Consider the following 18,423-nt stretch of genomic DNA (forward strand, 5'->3'; position numbering starts at 1 on the left):
GACGCAAAGCCTGGGAAACATAAGAGCATTGAGGACACTTCAGGTCACAACCCGGCTCTCAGGGACGTGTGCATAGCTGGCCACAGTTATGTAAGAGTGACTTAACATACTTAACCACGCAGTGCAGCATGGCCAGGTCACTGGGCTGTGTTTTGTCTCACCGTGTCCCAGTAAGCTGATAAGGCACCATAACTGTTGTGAACTAAAGAGCACTGTAGCTGTTTTGTTGCTGTTTTTGCTGAAGGAATGGATGAGCTCTGCAGCGCTGGAGCTCTGGCTCACCTGCTGCTGCTTTCACAGATCTCTCTGCATCTTGTTCTTCATGGGGGAATGAATTAACTCAATCGTGGTTCTAAGGACTATATGGATGGAATAGACCCTCTCCAGGTGCCCCAGGGGAGGCTGGGCCTTCACAGAGGGCCAGTGGGAGTGTTTTGAGGGGGATTCATGGCAATATATCTTTTACTGTAATACATTTTTTTAAAAACTTAAACATTCACTGTATTCTTCAATCACCACTTGTATATTTTTAAGATTCCCAAGTTCTCATCAAAAGTAAGGGGTGATAAATAACTAGGCATTCGCACGGGACTGTCCTTGGCCTCCCTTCTGCACCCATCTCTTCGCCCCCACCTCCTGCTCCATTCTCCCGGATTGGCTCATCAGACAGTACTTCCCACCTGCCTGGCCCTTCCCTGGCCTGTAAGCTCTGGCTAACTGGTAGACCTCCACAGCAACGCTGTTACTTTCTAACTTTTTTCTTTCTCTTGTTAAACTTCAATTTACAGGAAGTAGGTTTTCGTTGGGATTTTTTGTTGTTGTCTGAGCCAATAAGCATGTTTTCGTTGCTGGCTCTTCCAGGGACTGGTGTGGAATATGTAAGGTAAGAAAATCAAACACACAAACAGGTTCTCACCCTAGTGTCGTTTTTCAGATCCTGAAATCTTGAGTTGGTCGGCTCACCTCTCTGCCTTTCAGAGTCACATGCTTGCTGTCTGTATAATAGCCAGAGTTTTTAATTGCACCTAATGGAAAGAATAGGGAAAGATAAGTCTAATCCACCTTCCAGAAGCAGAAGGTGAATGTATTTTTAAAGTTATGTACAACCTCAAATTGTTGGGGCATTGTTGAGGACTCTTGAAACCCTGCCAGCATCCATGGATCCTTTATTTTTATGCTGTGCTCTACCTCCCAGCTTTTAGGCCTTGGTCACTGTCCCTTTAGGTTACTGGCATCTCTCCATCCTAAGGAAGTGAAGGTAAAGCACCGGATGTGTCCCCCTCCCCCAGCCATTGTCTCCTGGCCAATCATGGCAACTCCCTTGCCTGGGAGTCAGAAAGACATGAATGTGTCATTGACCTCTAAACTCCCAGCAGAATCAGGCTGACACTGTGACTTCACCTGAAACTTTATCATGTTGTCACCACCCCTTTCCATTGCTGAGTAAATCACATACACTGAAATGGTGTCTTCTGTAAGAACCTGACCCAAGATGCCATTTAGATTATTTTGAATACATCATTAAAAAGTGATGGTATAAACCTATTTGGGGGGGGGGGGTACCAGGGATCGAACTTGGATCCTTCCACTTGCAAGGCAGGCGGCAGAACCACTGAGCTAAATCCCCGGCCCCCGGTATAAACCTATTTTAAATAAATATTTATATTAAATAACAGTTGATACTTTGATGCTGGAAATTAGCATGATAGTTGTTACACGAGAAATGATACTGGCATTGATTTAAGTTTATGACACAAACGATGTGTACTAAATTTAGGATGGAAATTACATAGATTTAAAAATTCTCTTAAGAGTATATCCCTAACAATTTTAGATCTTCACTTGTATAATACATACTGTCACAAGGAATGAGAGGCGCAGTTGTTGATTCAAGACTAGGGAGAACAAGGCAGTTGAACAAGGTAAGGGACTTCCTGTAGAAATCCAATTTGGGGAAATATCATTTTGTTTAGGTCTTAAAGGTAAGATACAAGTTCACTCAATGGAAAAATGCAAGAAAAGCTCTCACAGAGGAAATGTGGAAAGGAACTGAGGCACCCACTGAGGAGCATGGCACATCCAGTCATACAAACATTTTAGAAACGCTGAGACACAGGACGTGTATGACAGGGGTTCCGCTTTCTAAAACACACTAGGTGTCCAGAACCAAAATCTTCAGATGAGTTGACTTGAACAACTCATCTGAGTGAATCATAAAATCAGCCTAGAACCTTTAGAACCCATTAGTAACAGTCTTGTCCTGAAGACAGCATTAAAATATATATATTCAGAGGTTGCAGTGTATCTATGCCCTGCGTTTCAGGTGTGCACATTTTAGGACAGATAAGTAGGAGCTTCCAATATATTAATTAGTTGATTTTCTGTCCTTACACTTGGGTCTAGGGTAGTTGCCCAAAGAGCCTGGCAATGTGTACAACTGAGCAAGTTGAACTCTGTACCACTCAGGAAGGGTCATTCCTCTAAATGACTCCTTGAAGTTGTGCAGTGCCCATTCTTAACTATGAACTTGCAGAGCAATCTTGCCAGGAAGGAACTCTGGACAGGAAAGAAAACTCAGTGACGGAATGTCTGGAACATTTCATCTCATTTAATGAATGGACTCTGAAAATGTCCACCAGACAGGTAAATGAAAAGAGAAACAAATACAAATAATCCCTAAATAAGGACAGTAGGAAACAGGTGGGGGAAGGGTATCCTGTGATGAAATGACAATGTACTTTGCAGTTTTAAAATATTTCTGAGACTCGTAATCTATTGACTTTTCTTCACTCAGTTAAACCAACCCCCGAGAGAACTGTGCATTCCAAGGATTCCGTAAATGGAGGATATGGATGGGAGCCTCCCATTCCCTTTATCTGAAGTAACAGAACTGCTCTGTTTCTCTCTGGTTAGTAGAGAGGAAAGACCAGGCTCTGGTTATAAATGCACGAAGACAGATTTTCATTCACTCTTTAACATCCCTTAACATATTATATTATTATGTTTATATATACAGTCCATAGGCCTAGTTGCTAATATTAATAACTGCAGTATAGCAATTTAATAATAACAATATACAAGATTGCCAATTGAGAATTACCTTGGGGCTTCCTTTCATTGTAACTGAACCATCTACAGTAACAGGAATGTTTTCCTTAGAGGCAGACATTTATTCCCATGGTCTGAATTCTCCATATCATTTACAAGTTAATTGCTTTTGCTTTTGTATTCTAAAAGAGAATGAGAGAAGGAAGAGAGAGAGAGAGAGACAGAGAGAGAAAGAGAGAGAGATTTAATGAGAAACAGGGAGGGAAACTAAGAAACATGCTTCTGTTTTTGAAGTTCTAGGCCAGAGGTCATGAATTACTGGCCACATTACCTCCAAGTAGATATGGGGTTTTTTTGGCCCACCCAAAGGATATTTTTTCCTAATTGGGTCAAGATTTTAAAATATGATGATGATTTCACATTTGAAAATAAAAAGTGAGTCCCTAGTTTTTGTTTTTATTGGGAGATCGAACTACATGGGAACCCCACTGACACAAGATACATAGTCCTATCCCGACTGCTCCTTCTACAAAAGGTTTGTTTTCTGGTTGGCTGCAGCCACATCCCCCTCCTGACTCCAGTCCTGACCACCTGCTCAGTCCCGACACTCTGTTTCTTGCTCCTTGTGGACCCCAAGGTTCATATCTCATGGTTAGACTTTGGGGAAATTAAACCACTATATTAGCATGTTACTGTACCGACGACCCTCCTGGTTTAACCAGTTAGTTACGTTGCAACGAGATCAATAAGTGAATTGATCGATCGCTAAATGACGAGTTGTATTTAGTATTACATTACAATATTCAGAAAAAAGAAATAGTCTGAGGAAACTCCAATTTGATGTTTTTATTTGCATAGCTTTCATACATACATGCTATACTGTAATGTATAACAACATAAAACTGCAGCACTTACTATAAGTACAATCAACAAAAATTACAGCATATAAACAAGATGTACTGTACAGAAAAAAGACACCGAGGCTTTGTACACAAGAGGGCCAGAACTGTACAAAAAGAAAACACGGTCGTAAGTATGAGCAGTGGATTTTTGGATCTGAATAGCGTGCCTCAGTCGTAAGTCTGAACAGCCATTAAACAGGTAGGTTGTTAAACAAGAAATATCCATATCACACAATAAATAACAGGTTAGAGTGGGACCCGGTGTACCATCTACAAAGAAGAGAGCAAAGAGAAAATGTCGGGCCCTTTGTTAAGAAAATGTTTAAGAATCACAAGGTGGCGACGGGAGAGTGTGACCTCAAGAACCGTCTGGTTCTGGCACCCAGGAGCCAGCCCCGGACGAGGCAGAGACGGGCCTTCTCCCTCGTGGAGGTGTGGACTCTCATGGTCCACGAACAAAGAGGCAGAGCGGTTAAGGGTTGGAGAACTCTGAGAAAGGACTCCTCCTGTCCTTATGAAGCACCCTGGAGCTGACTTCCTTGGGCTGGGAGGGTGGGAGGTCTAGGGCCTTTAGGAATTGGCTTTGATTTGCTTCTCCTTTCTTTGCTCTACCATGCTTTACATGTGGGCTTCTTTTAATGCAATCGGATTTTAATAACCATAAATGCTAATGCTGTAAAGCTCATAAATAGTTCAATGTTTTGGATTTTTATGCATTTGATTCTTGCTAAGTGTGTTTCTCAGGCCTCTTTTATTTTTGCCCTTAATATGGTTCAATTTGAACTCTAATTTCACTCACTGGGCATTTCATTCATGCATGCATGCATGCATTCATTCATTGTAGTTGACTTTATTTTTTCAGAGCCATTTGAAGTTTACAGAAAAATTGAGAGGAAAAGAGTACAGTCTCCATATATTCCTGTGTCTCTGCTCACATTTCCCCGAATATCTTACAATTCAAATCAGAGACAGATTATTTAAATATTCCAAAACATTCTTTCCTTGCTATTATACGTTTCCCAGATAGTTCTGTAAATTTTATTCACATACACTTTCCATGCATCTGTGTCACAGACAAGACCTTCTATTCCAAGAATAAGTGGAGAGACAGTTCCTGTCCCCAGCACACATAACCCGTATGAGAGGAAGATAAAATCTCAGTGGCCAACTTGTTCACTTGCCATTTATATAGTTATGAAACAATTGTAGTTTTATTTTTTTTATTTACTTCACAAATATTTACTGAGTAACTGCTATGTGTCAGTCACATGGATGAGGACAAAGTTCTTATCAGACCCTTTCTTGTAGGACCTTTACTAAAGCCTTTGTGTTGTGGACACTTGAGTAGGATGAGGCACTTGCCCAAGGTGTTTGGTGCCCTTTAAATTCTGTCCATCACTCAAATTCCATCCACTCCACTCAAACATTACCTCTTCTGAGCTTCCCTAAGAGCCATTTTGGAATTAACTTCCTCCATTTCCAGTTCCCTCAGCTCTTTCCCATCACTACGTACATAGCATTTTGTTTATATTGTTATGACCATAGAAACCAGGAAGCAGTTGGGTGTTTATTAATTACATATGGGCACATATGTCACCACTGTCCTATTAAACTGTGACTAAGGGAGGGAGTAAGGTGTATTTTGTCACTTTTGTATCTCTGGGCTCTTGCACATTGTTGATTTTCAGCAAGTCTTTTAAATTACTTTGATTTATAAATGTGTTGTGTGGATGAGAATATGACAGCATTACGTAATTTATTGTTTTATAGTCATATGAGGAAATCCCTGATAGAATTCTATTAATTTTGTTTCTTGAAAGCATCTTGATAATATGATTAATAAAATTAAGAGACCAGAGTAAAGTAATAAGCTTCAAAGTCACTCACTAGTCGTGTGGTATTATGTAATGTTTCTGACACAATATCCCAATTTTTGGAATCCAGTGTTCCAAGATACACTTGGTGACAAAAGATGATAGGGCCTCTGTGTTTTTTACAACAAAACTTCTAAAAACTTTTTTTATCTTGCAATAATTTCTACTCAACAGAAAAGTTATAATCAAAGAACTCTTACAAAGATTTTATCCAGACTGACATTCAACCTCTTTTATACACACACGCACACGCACACACACACATACATATATATATAATTGCACATAAAATATATTAATTTTGAGAGTATCTTACAGATGTCATGCCTTTTTACTCTTGAGTATTTCGGAGTGGTAGTCACCCCTCCTTATCTGTGGAGGATTTGGGGAGAAGCCCTGTGACTACCAAGGCCTGTGGATGTGCAAGTCTCATAGGAAACCACGTAGCACTGCATAAAACCTATGCATCTCCTCCTGGATATTCAGACATCTCTACATCACTTACAAAACCAACACAACATAAATGCCAGGTAAATAGTTGTTGTTCTGTATTGCTCAGAAAATAATGAAAAGAATAGATTTCAGTGTCAGTGCAGATGCTAATTCTGTCAGATGTTCGCAATCCATAGTTGGTCGAATCTGCAGATGTGGAAGCCCACCAACAAATGTGCCCGACTGTATTTTCTTAGAACAAAGACAATCTCATAGAATCTCAGCATAACTATAAAAATTAGGAAATGTGACAATTATACACATGATTATGTGTTCTGTAAACCCTAGTCAAATGTCAATTAACCCACCATTATTCTTTGCTGTATAACTTGAATTATATTTTGATTCATCTTTATCATAAATAATCATTAAAAGCTTTTGTCTCTGAACAATTTTGAAGGATAAAGAATGACTTTTTATAGCTATCAATTTATATTTTTATATTCATTCATAAATAGACTCAGGTTATGCATATTGGCAAATAATATTACGTAAGTGATGTGTCTTGTCCATGTATCACTTAAGGAGATACATGGCTGTCTTTTATCCCCTTATTGATAATGTTAACTTTGATCCCTTGGTTAATGTGGTGTTGACCATATTTCTCTCCTCTGTTATGGCTTTTCTTTTGAAAATTAATAAAATTTAGGGATGCTATGGTTTGGTAATATGTACATAATCTATTCCTTGTCAAGCTTTTACACACATTTTAACATCTATTTATAATTCTTATTTGCATCATAATTGCTAAATGATGATTTACTATCTCCCCTATCCTTCAACATTTATTAGCTGGCATCTACTTTAAAAGAAAGCTTCCCCTTATCTTACCAATACATGCATACCCACATCATGTGGATTTTTATTATATTCAATAAATTTTAATCCATTGCTACTATCATTTATTTTAATGCATATTTTGTCCCAGATTTGGACAATAGAAATCCCTGCAAATTGTCCCTTGTGCACTTTTGACCTGTCTCCATCAGTTTTTTTTTAACATTTCCTTATTATCTTGCATAAGAAGATATTCTAGGATTGTCTTGTACATTTATTCCCTCAAGCCAAGAACTCCATTCCTTTGGATGGGGTTTGGCATTTAGAAACTACGTTCTGAACACTGGGTGTGTTCATTACAGCGCATTAAAAAAAATAATTATGAGTGATTCATCGGTGTAAAATAATTAGTCAGTAAATGATCACTATTCAAAGGTTGTATCTTATAGTTTACATCGTCCATGAGATGTGTCTGCAGAAACCACATCTCCTAAGTTCGTTTCCCTGTGATGTAGGGCAGGGGTGTCGCTATTAATCCACGGAAATGCTGTCTCCTTATAGTCATTCAATGAATTCCTTGTTCCTCGGCTTTTTATCCTTGATACCTGCTCCATCAGCTCCCATCTGTTTTGTGAAACACATTGGGACTCAAAGGAACTGTTTTTAACTCTTCAGAGAAGAGTGCCGTGCAGAGATGGATACATTTGTCTAATTTCAGTGTACATAACAATAACTTCTTCAAACTCCATCTTACTAATTTGTGTCAATGCTTTGAAACGAAGCAAAATCAAATGAGTAGTCACATTAACTAGCCAACCCCCCCCCACCTCCAAAAGAGGCAGATTGTCAAACTGAAGTTTAATCAGTTTATAAAAGGGAGGAGTAAATAAAGAACAGACCGCGCAATAATCACGCTGATTTTCCACAAGCGGCCACCAGGTGGCAGAGTACTACACAGCAGAGCAGTCTGAGCGTCGACGGAGACTCAGGTGGCGGGTGCCAGTTTTCGTTTTGTTTTTTATAAAACCAATCCTAGAGGATTTTGATGAGTTCTTTAAAAAAACAGTGTTAGGAAAACAACTTCCACTTGCTCTTCTAATAAATGAAATCATCTCATGTCAAATGATATTTTAGTCATTTCGTATTTTAATATCAAAAGCTATTTATCCGGATTTACCACCTTTGTTTTCCCAGAATTACAGTATATAAACTGTGAAATGAAAGAAATACCGGGAACAAAAATGACATAAACTTTTCATCTGCTTGAGCCTAAAATCTGTATATGGTTATAACTGTGAGATCCTTTTCATATCTTTGGGCACACTGCAGACATCATGTGTAGGTAAGGAATTCATAATTACTACCATTTGTACAAATGCAAAAGATGAATCTATATTTTTATTCATATAGGCCTCTCAAAAAACTGCTCTCTTGGTATATTTGTATGAAATCCACGGGAGTTCTAGAAGAAAAGAGTTGGTAATCATAGTTAAATTTATCGGGATTACAGATTTCCAAGTCAAATTGTTTTCTTGTGTACTCTTAATGTTCCTACTCGTGCAGTCTTCTTTGTTCTTTGTGTTGTTAACTGTAATGTTCAATACACAGACAATAAAGACTTCACAAAATTTAAATACCTACATTCAATCACCAAGTCTGCGAGTAATCCATTGTTATCCATTTTCAAACATCATTCTGAGTTTATTGTCCATTGATTCCTATTGACGTCACACTCTGGATTTTATCTCAACATGGATAGACAATTTTTGACCTCTTCATTTTGAGGGGGCTCTGTGACACTGGCTTCCTCCTTAACTCTACAGGTAAAATGTAAATGGCACATTTTCAACCCTTAAGTTTCAAGATAAGGGGTTTCAAGATGCAGCGCGGCTGTGTTTTGAATTTAGGATGACCATTTGGGGCTTGGTGGGATAAAAGGGGAAATAAATTAAGAAAAACTGTAAGGAAAGGCTGGCAAGAAATATCGTTCTTAATTAAAATATAAACATAACAAGTATTGAGAAATCTTTAGCCACTTGTTTCCTCACTACTGTTACTAGGTGTTAGATGTCATTGCTGTATCTTCATTTACCTTTATAACCTCTGGTTTACACTTTTCATTTGAAAAACAAAAGAGCGATTTTCTTAAATATCACATTTGTGTTTTCACTTACAAACTTGGGGAGGTATTTGGCAGGTGTTCCTCACTGAACTTGAAGTTTTTGTTTTCTGGCTTGGATCCTAAACCTAACTGATTCCCCAGACTTTCCTATACTGCACTCTCAGTGCCTCAGTCCTTTAAATAGCGAAAATACTATTTGGGGGGACAGTCTTTCACTCACCGATGAATAATAGCTCTTTTAAAGGGTAACATTTCATCAGTCATCTCTTTAGTCACTTCCTGTTTTTCTGCCTTTACATATTTTTAAAATTAAAAAGCTACATACACTCCTTGAAGTCAGCTGCTTGGTCAGGGGCTGCTGCTGCCCTGTTGACAGAGAGCAGTCTAAACATAGAAATGAGCACACAGCTCGCATCAGTTCCAGTATCATGGCTTCTTTCTATGGAAAGGACACGATTCTATTTAATTACATAATCTGTCGTCCTCTAAGACCAGGCTTCCAACAGGGCCAAACAATTCTGGAGCGGGTTCATCTCTGTTTTTAAGAGGGCTAATCAGAAGGGATTTGTGATACTGAAATCACTAAGAGGTAATTAGGAATGATTTTGTGCAATTCAGAAATGAAAAATTCTTTCCCAGAGCCCCAAATTTTTGAATCTACTTTGTTTTAAAATAGTGGAAGTTTGTTGCTTCACTTATATATCACACTAATGTTGTGCTAGGATTTTTCATGTGCCAAAAATGAAAATATGTTTCCACAAAGATAGATGAATGGATTCCAAGTGACAGTAAGATATGACACAAAATATAATTTTGGGAGCAGAAGTTTGCAGAACAATAAGACATGAAGGAATCTATTCCACAAAAATGATATTAATAATGGGTTTCAACACTGAGATCTTTCATTGTTTCTTTACTGTCAATGAAGAAAAACATTCTCCAAAAATCTTTCCGTAGTCTGTTGACATGAACATCAATTTTTTTCTACTAAAATAGAAACTAGTAATTACATTTTTTAAAAATGACACTTTGGTAATTATATATTTAAAATATGAGTCCTGATGTTTAATTAGGTCATATGACTGTAATATCAGCTTGCATTAGCAGCAGATTATCAAATCCTAGCAATTCACCCCATAGAAAAATACAAGTAGAAAAAGCTGCTATAATTGTAAGATTTAAATAGAATAAACCATAATACAGTACAGTATTCTTTAAATATTTTAATGTTTACTAATATTATTGAGTAATGAAGTTTATCATCATGGCATATTCTTCTTAGCTAATTACTATCGTAGTAATAAGCACATAGGAAGCTTCGTGTGTTGTTCCTCCAGGAAAGCTTCCAAATTAAGCTCAGAGCAAGAGTCACAAATATATTTTGTGTATTTTAAATATGTAATACACATAATTTTTTTCTGAAATTAATTACATTGTGCTTGGAGGTAGATACTTTTTATTTAGGTAAATACTTTTTATTTTTAACCAGTATCATGAATCTGTATTTTACTAGTTCTTCTTTCCAGTTCTTTTTATTTTTATTTGTAAATAATGAAAATCTTTTATTTTTTAACCTAAGTATCTATCCCTTTAATGCTTGATAGTTTCTAAAAAGCTTAAACATATGTCTGTATTCTAATGTTTCATTTTGTATTAATTATAATCAGTGGAGGTTATTTTGTTAATTTTTATTTCAACTCTCCTTTCTTGTCTAAACCATATTGACTGATATTTATTAGCTTTATTTGCCACAAATACAAAACATAGTATAGTATAATTATTGGTGATTTTTACTGAGACTTTCTTTGAATAGTGTGTTTCTTAGAGATCCCTTTACAAAGTATGTATTGCCCTTCGATGCCCTGTGAGAACTGTGTGTCCTAATACTAGATTTTGCTCCCAAATATGTTCTATAAGGTATAAAAATTGCTGATGTGACTGCCACCGAGTTCATTTGTGCAGATTTAATATACAAGTACTTTTAAATACACAACTTTGCGTCACTTTATAAGGTATCTAATGATTTACATAGCTAAAACAACTTGAGAACTTTTCCACTTAGTCCATAAAAGCTAAGATTTCCCTATATATAGGTAACTTCACTACTCAAGAAATTTGCCTTGAAATTCTTCCACAAATTGACCTTGACAATGCTACCAGAATTTTTATGAAGAAGAGCTTTTTTTTCTCCTTGTAACTACATCTGCCATAACTTGTGGCTATAAATAAATATTGTGTAATGATTTTAAAAAGTCATTTCTGGATGACAAAAAACTAAAATTGCTTGAGTAGCTTGGAGAATTATATCTTCTTTTATTTAATGGGCAAGAGAAAAGAGATTTTCCTTATCATAAACTTTGTGTCTTTTTCTGTTGACTAAAGCAGCTAATTGAATTACACACTGACAAAGCGTGTATGGCAACATTACTGTAGTTATAAAGGATATCTGGTGCCTCTGATTCTGCAAAAAAAAAAAAAAAAAAAAAAAAAGAGAGAGAGAAAGAAAGAAAGATACCTACTTCCTAACACTAGGGGTCATTTTAGCTTATGGTAACAGTGTGATATTTAGCTTTAATAAAAAGGAAAGTTAAAATATGACATTTCCTAGAAAAGTGCTATCCTAGAAAAACATCTTCCTATAATACTTGGATCTTTAATGTTTTCCCCTTGTTGAACTGTGAATAGATTCTGTTACTTTTTCTAATTTTAAAAATGTGTAACAGACAACTAGACATGTGTGCTAAGTTTCTTCTTCAAAGTTCATTTTTGTGGATTTTACTAAAATACTCAGCCTTTGCTTTTGAGGGCATGGTGATTCATTTCATGGCTTGCCTGTGTTGCTACTTAATATTTTGTCAGCTTTTTTTCTTCAAGCCTTTCTTCGCCTTCTATCCTCCTGAACCACCGTGAAAGTCTGACTTATTTCTGTCTAATTTTCACACTGCTGAAGGCTAATTACTATGTCTGTTAGAATAGAGCTTTGTTCTTTCCATAACGGAACGAATATTTTTCATCACAATATCTCAGATTTTCTACACTTAAAAGATTTTAAAATTTCAGGCTCCTTCCTGGAGCTACTTTTTGTTTTTCTTCCCTGGAGCTTAATATTATAAAGTACTTATTTCTTTTTAAAAATTCACTTTAAGGTTGTGATGCTGAACATGAGAGATGATAGAAGGAAAATATTTATTTTCAGAATAGCAGTATATATTTTCAAATGCATTCTAGATTATGTAATATGAATTATGGTCCTGTTTATATTGAATGAAGTAGGTAATTGCAAGCTATAAATCATTTCTGGGTATCTGAAAAACTTAACCTTCTTGCTCTAGTTACACACATAAATAACGATAGTTATATTTGTTTTTTTAATCCAATTTTTAAAATCTGCTTAAAGTCTGTTGTGCTTCAGAAAGCATAGCATATTATGTTGAACATTTTCAACCTAAAATCAAAATATTTCTTTGGATTCAAAAAACTAGATACATTTCTTATATCTGGTATTTGTTAAACATCAATATCAAAAGAAAGTTTGGTAGACTAAGATATTTTGTCTGCTAAAAATCAGTAAATGATAAAAATATTCATTAAGCTAACACTGATGTAAATGAGAGGGACTTCCTCTTTTGCTAACTTATAATTATGGCGTGATTTTCCAGACATGTCAATTACTGTTTAGCTGGGGCTACAGGGACCTGTATTCTTCCTCCAAAATTCTGTTGTTGGTCGGCCACCTAAAAAAGAGAAACGAAAGAACAATTCCTCATCATCTATTCTAAATAACTGATTTTAATTTGGGAAATAAAGAATAATGAATTATAGTTTCGGTAGGTGACATTTTAATGTCCTTAAACCTAATGGAAAAAAGGGTTCTAAACTACACAAAAGTTTTGTTGTACAGACAATGGAAGGTGGCAAAATGGGCAGAAACACCATTATTATCACACTGTCAGCTTAAAGGTGGATGCTGACATGGATCCTATCCTATCAGTGAAAATTATTGCTATCTGCACTATTTGAAAGTAATGTGTCATATTCCTAAAAATGCATGATTTAAAGCCATTTGGAAGAATGATGCAGAAGGATGTAAAGGTGTGGTATTTAGAGTGAGGTCACCCAAGTTTTAATTTAATCTCTGTCATTTGTTAGCTCTATGACCTTTAGGAAATTGCTACCCTTTCCCGGCCTCTATTCCCTAATTTGTCTAGCATTTCAGAGGCTGAATAGGGTGTTCTCCATGATCTTTACTGAGTCTGTGATTCAGTATGTTGCCCTGTGCTCTATTCTTTTAGCCAGTTTCTCTCTCAGGAAACAGCATGGTCTTAATTTCTTTCACACAATATTGCATTTGATATACACCCTTAACAGCTTTGTGAAGACAATATTTTATACATATATGTATTACTGTCTTGCTCAATGGAAAGCAATTACATTAATCCCCCAAACAGAACTTATGGAAAAGGAACCTTAATGTTATGGTATATTTTTTCAGGTGGTCAAATCCTCAGAAGGGCCAATATCCTTTCAAAAATATTGATATCCAAGGACAAATGTCCAAATTTACTTAAGACAACTCTAAGTCAGTGAGTACAAAATAATTCATGGCTTCACATCCTCCTTTATTCTATGTAAACCCATAACTTTGACCATACTAAAACACTGGGATGCCGCATAGACATCTCTCTGTCTGTCATCTGTCTGACTGTCTGTCTCTCTGTTTCTCTCTCTCTCTCTCCTCTCTCTCTGTCCCTCCACCCTTTCTAGCACCTAATCACTGCTGTTCTAGCCTGGCACTGGTGGGATTTGATGTCATGGAAATGGTAGTCCACAAGAGAAACACGTTACAAAAGCAACTCCTTCGCCCCCCTCCCCCCTAAATAATAACAATTTGCTAAATTGTTGGGAAGTTGTTATAATTCCTTTTCCAAATTATTACTCGCCCTTTAGATTAGAAATGAGGCCAGGGTTAGCAATCAGCTATAAATGGTAGGATTTTTCAAGCAAGAAGCACTTGTCTGATTGTGAAGTGGAGACCATTACTGCCTTGATTGGGCCTTTTTTTTTTCCGACTCGCTTGATTTGTGGTTGAGAGCGCATATTCACTCCTGTGCTGTGAGCAATCAGAGCCTCCCCCTCTCATTTTTGCTCAGCGATTTAGGGTCCACTACTTTGGCACAGCTGCCACCTTTTAGCCTCCATCATGCAGAATATGTCTTTAAGAATAAAGTGTGGGGGATGGGAGCAGGTACCCCTTGTCCCTCTGGCTTCTTAATGTGCCTATTTTATATTTTTCAAAGGGAAGTTTTTAACTTGAACTAACAACAGTGTTGGAACTTGGACTTCTACACTCAGTAAATAAGTTTGGAAAGAGACTTGAAGCATGTCAGAGTATATTTTCCATTTCTCTATCCCTTCTGCAAAAACAGGTGTGGGGTACAAAGCTGGACTGGGACATCCAAAAGCACGTTCCGCTCTCCCACTAGCGTGGTCTTTGTTCTGGGAAATAACACAGAAACCAGGGCTTTTGGTTTGTTTTCTAGCTTTTTGTGGGTGATACTTTTGTTAGGAGTGAAGTTCAGCCCATCTTATTACTTGGGACTCATTAGAAAACCCGCAAAGAAACTTAAATCTTAACGTCGGAATTAGCTGGCCATTCTGGGCCCTTCCTGGGTCCCATGGGCTGCTATACAACACTAATTTACACGTGGGAATGGATACTTTCCACTGCTACTGCTCCTGTGCTACCAAACATAAGCCCAAGGGACTTCCATGAAACAGATTTTTCTAAGGACACTGCCCAAGTCTGGGTTATAATAAACCTGTGGGACAAAATTAATGATACCAACTGGCACATAGTGGTTCTCTCAAGATCTGAGTCTGAGCTCATAATAATAATAATAATAATAATAATTCTGTTTACGCCAGCTTTATTAAGATACAACGTATCATCCATAGAATCCACCCATTTGATGTGAGATTGAATGAACTACACTATTTTTATCAAGTTGTAAACTATCCTTCCAGTCTACTTACAGGATATTTCCATCATCCTAAATGAAACTTTGCATCCATTTGCAATTATTATCTATTCCCATCCCCAGGCTCATGCCATATTAATCTATTTTCTGTTTTGGTGAGTTTGTAGTTTTTGGACATTTCATATAAATGTAATAATACAGTATATATTCATTTATGTCAGGCTCTTTCATTGAGATGTCTTTGAGGTTTGGTGTTTCACTCTAGTTGTAGCATGCATATAGTGTTTTGTTTCTTCTTAATGATACACAGAATTCTATTATGTGGATGTATCACATTCTACCTATTTATCTGATGACAGACTTTTGAATATGATACTGTCTTCATGGTTATACAGTATATCTATACTGTTACCAATATTCCTTACAAGTCTATGTGTGGATATACCTTCTTTGTGTGTGTGGGTACATATCTAGGAGTAGAGAGGCTGAGTCGTATGATAAACTATGTTTAACTTCTTAGGAAATTGCCAAACTCTTTGGCCAAATGGCTACATCATTATACAGTCCCATCAGCAATGTAATGTGTAAGAGTTCCAACTTCACCACATCCTTGTCAACACTTGATGTTGTCTGCCCTTTTTACCATAGCCATTTTGTGGCTGAAAAACTGAACTTGTGGTCTTGCTCTGTATTTCCCTAATGATTGATGATGACGAATATCTTTTTATGTTCTTATTGACAGCTTGTATATTTCATTGGGAAATGTCTAGCTAAATCTTTTGCCCACTCTTTAGTTATGTTGTATATATATATACTGGATACAAGTCCCATATCTGACAGATGATTTACAAGTATTTTCCCCCAGTTCGTAGGTAGACTTTTGCTGTCTTGACGGAATCTCTGAAGCACCAACTTCTCAGTTTTAAGCAAATCTTTTGAACTCTTAATAAAGTACAGTATCCCATAAGTTCTGAATATAATTGTTTAAAAACAGAGAGGAAGTAAAAGATTTAAAGCAAAATCAACAATTATGTTTGGATCAGTGTGAGAAATGGGTGGACTGGCTCTGTGGTTCCATCTTCCTTTAAAGTTTTCACTAGCAGAATAGGTTGTCATTGATGATGGCGCTGTTTGGTTTTTTAACCCTTCATTTCAAACTTCATATGCATCATTTCAATTTTTTCTTAACTAGGGTACCGGAAGCTCAAACTTCACCCTTGCCCCATTTATAGATGGAACCAGAGGCAGCAAAATGCTCGCCTTTATGCTGCTACCTCTGAGGAGCAATATATGGCCAAAGAAAAATGAATGCAAAGAAACTCAGGCATGGCCCTCCAAGGCCCACTGCAGAATGTTATTTATAAAGTGTCTTCTTCTAAGAAAAAGTACTTTCAAAAGCCAAGCTATGAGACAAATCTTGTAGAACTGTGGAGAAAACTGTTGGTAATAAATGCATCTTTTAAGATGTTCCTTTCGGGGGGGTAACACCTATAAGGAAGATGCAAGCTTATCCATAGCTAACCTGTTTTGTGTTTTGTGGCAGTGGTTGGGCCAATGGGCCTTGCTTTTAGCGACATGACTGGCAAGCATTTCAAAACTTCTTGGAGCCTACAATTTTAAAGCACCCAGCAGTGAATCTTTCTGACAATTTAAGCATCTACTCCTAATGGGTTTACTTTGCAAGTCCAGATTTTCATTTGGCCTTTGTTGTATATCATAAAGAGGATAGATACATAATGCAATCTGATTGCCCAAGACGCTTTTCACTTCTCACCTTTGTGCTCTTTTTTTTTTTTGGTACCGGGAATCGAACTCAGGACCTTCCGCTTGCAAAGCAGGCGGCAGAACCACGAAGCTAAATCCCCGGCTCTCATTTCCCACCTTTGTACCATTATGAATTCAGCCACCAAGACCCCAAAGACCCCTAAAATTGCATTGATCATTAAGAAATACTCCTATTTGACTTAGTAAACTTCAGGTTTGTTTGGTTTTTTTACAAAAACTATGGATACAACTACAAGTTCAGTAATTATCATTGTGATATTTTATCTTATAGATGGGACTCTTGTTACAAATACATTGTTAAAAATGCAAGTACTGTGTGACCTGAATGTTTCCCTCAAATTCTGTTGTACATAATTAGAAGTCATTAGCTATATTATTTTTACACTTGACTTATTATCAAGATTGCTTTTTAAAAAATGACTTTCAATTGAGGCCCAGCTAAGAATATAAAAGGACACAGCTAAGCTCTTTTTGTCAGAGTTGCAAAAATCTGTTCTAATTAATACATGGAAACTTAAACTGAAGATGGTGAAGTTAAAGTTGTTCATTACAATTAACTTAGTGAAGCTGAAATGCAATGCTAATAAGTAACTGATTAAAACAGAAAGTCCTATTGAGTAGACTCAAGTTTCACCAGAAACAAAACCAGGTGAATCGGCAACAAGACATTGTCTAGATAAATGTCAGATAACTAAAATGATTTTTATAAAATGAAAATAGAAAAGCATAGCCCTATACAATATGCTGTGTTTTGGGAAGAAAAGAGTATCAAATTGAAGGAGAAAAAGACCTTTGATTTCTCTCAGGAACAAACAGAACCAGTAATAGCACACCACCTGCGGTTTGGATCAGTAAGCCTTCTTCTAAAACAAGGTGAATATTCTTTGATTTCTTAGGTGACTGTGCTATATCAGCTGGGCAACTTTATAGATAAGAAAGAAATAAGCCACTTTCCTCCATCATAAAAATTCTGCAAGAAGGGAAACAGATCTAAATTATCAAAACCTAGGTTGAAGCAGGTCTCATCAGCAAATTTCATAGCTGGAATAATATTAACAGCAATAACTCGTATGTCACTCGTTTTCACCCCTACAAACTATGCAAGACATCAGAGCCCTGCGAAGTCCTCTGGACGAGTTCCCGGGAGGCACCGGAAGAGACCGTCAAAGGAGGGAGCTTCCGGAGTTTTGGTGGTGCTTCTGCTCCCATTGGGCGCCAGCAGCTTGGCTGACTTCACTGCCGCCTGGCTCCGGAAGTGGAGTGTGTACCGAACATCCTGGTTCCTACCAAAAGTTACCACTGCCTCTTCTCAGGAACCTGATATGTTCTCCTCCTGACCCACTGCGCTGCCTGGCCCTGGCCTCTCCAGCACTGAGATCCTCGAGGCCTTCCGTGCAGCCCTTTGTGCTCCGCTGTTTCAGGCATGTGCAGATCTGCCCCAGGGC

This window comes from Heterocephalus glaber, unplaced genomic scaffold (assembly GCF_053883595.1).
Source record: "Heterocephalus glaber isolate CG9 unplaced genomic scaffold, H.glaber_assembly_v1.0 deba00001442, whole genome shotgun sequence".
In the NCBI taxonomy this organism is placed as follows: Eukaryota; Metazoa; Chordata; class Mammalia; order Rodentia; family Bathyergidae; genus Heterocephalus; species Heterocephalus glaber.